The sequence below is a fragment of the Monodon monoceros genome, unplaced genomic scaffold, assembly GCF_005190385.1.
Source record: "Monodon monoceros isolate NGI ecotype Baffin Bay Population unplaced genomic scaffold, NGI_Narwhal_1 Super_Scaffold_14, whole genome shotgun sequence".
Taxonomy (NCBI): Eukaryota; Metazoa; Chordata; class Mammalia; order Artiodactyla; family Monodontidae; genus Monodon; species Monodon monoceros.
In genome coordinates this window covers 69,346,535-69,352,619 of record NW_021703770.1, presented here as the reverse complement: position 1 = coordinate 69,352,619, position 6,085 = coordinate 69,346,535, and the positions used below count along the sequence as shown (strand labels likewise).

General features: G+C 36.3%; 1 long non-coding RNA gene across 1 annotated transcript in view; it reads right to left on the bottom strand.

Annotated features, from left to right (window-relative positions):
- Positions 1-2,113: 2,113 nt before the first annotated feature.
- The window catches only part of LOC114895228, an 80,150-nt gene continuing 76,178 nt past the window's right edge, over positions 2,114-6,085 (bottom strand). Inside the window, exon 3 of the long non-coding RNA XR_003793456.1 lies at positions 2,114-2,242. This is a non-coding gene — a long non-coding RNA (uncharacterized LOC114895228). The remainder of the gene's footprint in view (positions 2,243-6,085) is intronic.

The following is a 6,085-nucleotide window of genomic DNA, read 5'->3' as shown; positions in this document are numbered from 1 at the left end:
GAAGGTGTGTTCACATTTCCAATATATAGAAGCATGGTAACATTTTTCCATGTTGTTTAATATCCCCACATAACTATAAATAACTGCACAGTCATCTATCATATGGAAATTCTGTAATTTATATTATGAATTCCTATTACTGGACCTTTAGATTGTCTTAAGTTATTTTGATAATTCTTTTAAAATAAAATGAAATGAAGCCAGGTTTAAAAATCCCTCAAGCTGACAGAAACCCTTTAAGCCACTTATGTGAAACTAGGTGGTTCATTTCAGGAACGTAAGTGAAATGTAATTTAGGTTATTTCTTGTCAATGTCTTTGATAATCATAAAACTTAAGTCATCTTCCCCAAATGGTATAAGATAATCACTTTTCACCAACCTCCTGCAGTCTGGAAACCTCCAATGTAATAACCAATCATTGAAAAGGCTAAATGACATCCTCCTTTTCACTTTAGAAGCTATCCTGTAATGCCATGTCTCTGAACTTTATACCAGTTTTGGGTTTGAAATCTCCCTGTCCTCGTTTCTCATTCAATAAATTATTCATATCAAGTAAAAAACAGAAAAGTTAATAACTGGTGAATCTTGGTAAAGGTTCTACTCTACTCTTGGCAACTAAAGTCTTAACTAGGAAAGTAACAACAGGTTCCACAGTGAAGAAATGGAAATGTCCGTGTGGAGGAAAGGCTGCAAAGTCAGCGTTTGGAAGATTTGGTCTAAATTTGGTCTAAACATACAGGATGATTGATTCTTACTGGAAGACCAATGGTAAATACAAGGCACCGAACGAATGTAAAAATGTAAAATGTAAAAATTCTTCAGCATCAGAATCTTACTATAAAAAACACCTATCCATGTAACTTTAATTTTATTGGTTCTTAGCCTTCCCTCACTCCTTGCCTAGCTGTGTTTCATAATAATATTGCTCTATGGTATTTTCTGTAAAACAAATGGAACTTATTTTATATCTATGCATTTAAGTTCTCAATTAGAAAATATCTATGTATTTATTTTTGATATTCTCTGGAGTTTGAAATTAGTAAGAGGTTTATATTTTTATCTGTATTGTTATGAACTTTTAACTATTGGTAACATCAGTGGAATCCAGTCATCCCATAGTCCTATAATCTTATAGGTATAATTATTTTTAACTGGTTTGTAGTTTTAGTCCTGGTTATTCGGTATTGAAAGAAAACATATTACTTATATATTTCAAACTGGGTACATAATAGTGTATTTAGGTTGAGTGAATAAGGTAATTTGGCAAACATATGTTAGCGTCTCTTCACCCCCGCTGCCCCACAAATGTCAAGCCATCACTAAGGAATTTTTCCAGTAAGCTCAAGAATATAACTATCCACCCTGTCAATATGTTCAAGATTTTTATTTTTAGCCTTTACACATACAATTTTTCTATGCTTGTGATTTGGATATAGGTTACATTGTCAATGTTACCATATTTAATTAGTACTTCATAGTCAAATGAATGGAAACCACTTATTCTGAGAGCAATTGATAGCATATCTCTTGGTGATAGTGGTAAGAAAAACTGGTTAAGGAAGCAGCCCTGGTCTGAAAAGTATGGATGATACATAGTGAAGAGAGCCCCCAAATGGGGCATTTGGAAGATTAGAATAGATTTGAGAAAAAAGCAGAATAAGGATCTAGCCCTGGCTCAGGGAGAAGGCTTGTACAATTTTGATAATTAAAGGAGGCTTTCCAGGTATTTGCAAAATTAATACCATGAGGAATAATGAATCGTTCCTTATGGTGTTTCATAAATAACACTAGTTTTCCATTAACCTGTAAAGCTAATTACTATTATCCTAGCACACTGATGCAGATGGATTCTTTCCAGAATAATATTTTAAACCTCACATGTATACGGCTTTATAATTTACCAGTTATACCTATCATGTTTCATTAGTCTATTTTATGACTTTAGGCAGAGTAATCATAGATTGCTGACTCAGCTCCACACTGAAGAGAAGACTTCAGGCTCCAATAATCATTCTATTCAATGCAAATGAAATTAAAATAGAATTCAGATTCCACGTGTCTAACACTTATTTCCATAATGTCAGTCAACATGAATCAAGTGTGTTATCCATACCTCAGCCAGGTGATCGAGGTCAACATCAACAGTGATCAGTCATGTTGTTAGTGGGCACCCTTGATAACATATGATGAGAAGGACACTTCACCTCTGTGATCTTCCTCCTCCAAACCGAGAACCCCAATCTGAAAATGAGAAAAAGTCAGATAATCCCAATTGATGGATATTATCCAAAGTACCCGACCAGGAATCCCCCAGATTGCTGAGGTCATCAAAAACAAGGAAAGCCTGAGAAATTGTCACCAGCAGAAGGACCCAAGAAGACATAACAACTAAATATAATATGCTGTCCTAGATGGGACCCTGGAATAGAAAAGCGGCATTAGGTAAAAATTAAGAAAATCTGAATAAACAATGGACTTTAGTTAATAAAAATGCATCAATATTGGTTCATTAATTGAGACAAGTGTACCATAATAAGGTAAGATGTTAATAACAGTGGGAACAGGGAGTGGGATATGTGGGACCTCTCTGTCCTAACTTCACAAGCTTTCTGTAAATCTAAAAGTATTCTCAAAAGTTTAATAAAAAATAAAGGTCCTCCCCCACATCTTACTGGTAGTTATTGTCACCTTTCCTCCCCCAAATAATTCCATATATGTTATTGTTTGTCTTGTCAAACATTATATTTAGCATATACACAATAAAATATTAGCCTAGAAACAGCATTATATCTTTTAAAATATACACCGATGATACAGAAATTATAGGATTTAGTTATCTTCCATTTTGCATTCTTCATCTGGTTTCTCATTACAGAGATGATAAAACTAAGCTCTAAAATCTGCATTTGCAAATTACCTTAACATTCATAACCTTATTATGTAATCCAGTGGAATGAACACAACAGATATTTATACCATTCTCAAAGCAGCAAAAAGAAAGCTGAGGCTGAGAAAGAGATCAGCGTCTTGCTCAAGGTGATGTGACTGACGTGAGACAAGGCTGGGACTGGACCCGGCTGTTCTGGCTTCTAGGCTGACACCTCATTCCTATACCACTTAGTTTGCCTCTTACCCTACACTTGTAGTATTTAAAACAATCCTACTCTAATAAGCAAATAAAATATTCAACTACAGGGCAAAGAAAGTTGCAGTATCTTGTTCAAGGGATTTCATCAATAGAAAAATAATTTCAAATACAGAGTACTCAAGTGCAAGAATGTATGACTAAGCCCAGCCACTGGAAACTGACAAAGCTATCTTTTTAGTCATGCATGCCTACAGCAACTTTTCCCTATCAACAGGCCAGAAATTGAGACAAAATGTTTTTTCAGAAATCAAAGTTGAAAGGAGGAATACTTAAAAGGGCCAAAGTCATCAAAGCTGGGGAGAATTTGAAACTCAACTGTGAGGTTCCGATTGGCAGCTGCCGTTTCTACTTTCCCTAGGACTGAGAGAAATAATAGAGTTGTGTCCTTTGGGCCTTTGTGTGTTTACTCTTCTTTTTTTTTTATCATTGTTTTTGTCAAAAGTTTTAGAGACAGAGAATGGTCTTCATTTCAGAATATCTTAAATTGTGCCTAATGACTTCAGCTGTGAATAGATACAATAAAGACAAGCGATAATAAATAAACTATTATATTTCTGGGTGGCAAAAGTGGTTCCAGCTGCTGGTCTAATTCTATCTTTGTAGAAAACTGCTTTCAGTGAACTCATCCTAAATTGCCTGACTAGCTAGAATGACTGAGATTTCATGTGAAAGCTTACAAAATGTGGTTCATAACAATTAGGTCAAAAGTGTAACAAAATAAATGGGAAGATAGCTAATCTCTTTAAAGAATTTATACTGAACTGAAGGGCAGTAGGATATTTATCAAAATTCAATTTAATATTAACTAAAATTGGAAATTCACAGGTACTTAGTTTGATTGGAAAAACTCAAAGCAATTTATTTTCATTAAATATTTGTAGAATATGTGTATTATACAATGGTTAATTAATTTATTATTTTTTCTCTTTACACATGAAACCCCTCTTGTGGATTAAAATACATCAACAGTATTCATATCATTAATAATCTCCTTAGATTTATGAAATCAACTGGATCCCTTCACATCAATATAACTTTGTTGAATGTCTGTGTCTTACATCATGCCCTGTAAAAAAAGGGATGATAATTTTGCCAAATCTAGAGAATCCAAGAACTACAAGCATGAATTTAGAATATTTTAGAGCTTCAAGGGACATAAAAGATGATATAATCCATTCACTTTATTTCACAGATGGGGAAGTTGAGTACCAGAGTGGTGAACCAGATTGCCCCATTTGATAGAGGTAATTAAAAAGCTGGTCCTAGCACACATGTTCCCTTAAATAACTAATCACGTTCCATTGCTGTTCCATCATGCTCCCTCTCAATAAAGGTCTCTCCGCTGAAGCCTGGTTCTACCTGCTAAAATAACAATCAGGGTTTCTCAAAGTTTGGTTTGTAGAAAAACAGCATCAGAATCAACTCATGTTTGATGCTAATCCCCGGTCTAATCCAGTCCTCCTCATTGAGAACCTGGTGGGTATTTGTGGGGTGGGGCTATGGTTTTATTGGTGGTGCAGTGGTTAAGAATCCGCCTGCCAACGCAGGGGACACGGGTTCGAGCACTAATCCCACATGCCGCGGAGCAACTAAGCCTGTGCGCCACAACTACTGAGCCCACGTGCCACAACTACTGAAGCCCGCGCGCCTACAGCCCATGCTCCACAACAAGAGAAGCCACCGCAGTGAGAAGCCCACACACCACGATGAAGAGTAGCCACCGCTTGCCGCAACTACAGAAAACCCGTGCACAGCAAAGAAGACCCAACGCAGCCAAAAAAAAAAAAAAAAGACACCAGGGGGTCATTTGTAGAGACATGGGTGGACCTACGGAGTGCCACACGGAGTGAAATCAGGAAGAGAAAAATAGATATTGTATATTAACGTGTATATGTGGAATCTAGAAAAATGGTATAGGTGATCTTATTTGCAAAGCAGAAATAGAGACACTGACACAGAGAACAAATGTATGGATACCAAGGGGAAACAGTGGAGGCGTGGGAGGAATTGGGAGATTGGGACTGACACATGTACTCTATTGATACTATGTATAAAATAGACACCTAATGAGAACATACTGTATAGCACAGGGAACTCTACTTAATGCACTGTGGTGACCTAAATGGGAAGGAAATCCATAAAAGAGGGAATATATGTATATGTTTAGCTGATTCATTTTGCTGTACAGTAGAAATGAACACAACATTGTAAAACAACTATACTCCAATAAAAATTAATTAAAAAAAAAAGACACCAGGGAAATTCTTCTGAATTCTGTTTGTGAATAATTGCACTAAATCGGTGTGTATAAAACTTGTCTGATCATAACTCACTTGGAGGGCTTATCAAAAATGCAAAATGCTACTGCATAGAACCACACATGTGCACATGCATACGCACAGACACACATAAGTGAATGCAGGTTTTAAAACGGTGAAAGCTGAATATGATCTGTAGTCTAGTTAATGTGCCAATGTCAGTTTCCTGGTTTTAATATGCTTCTGTAGCTACATAAGATGTCACTAGTAGGGGAAGCCAGGTGAAGAGTACACAAAACTATGTACGTACTTCCAGGCCCTCACTAAGAGATTCTGATTTAGCAAATCAAGAGTAAACATGGGAAGTGTGTGTGTGTGTGTGTGAGCACGTGCGTGTATGTGTGTATAAACAAGAACCTCAGTGATTCTTCATACTGCATCAGACCTTGGTTTCACCCCCAGCATATAGCAGCACTCCTATATCTCCTATGACGAACTTTTAAAGTTCCCCAATTTTACAATGTGGAAGCTTGGTTTAAAATACTGCCTGAAATTTCAGAAACACTTAAAAGATTTGCAACAAAGATTTGTAGTCTGTAACCAGGACAGACTTCAGATTCATTACATGCCGATGGATATATGGAGAAAATGTTGGGGAAGTAGCGTGTATTCTGGCTC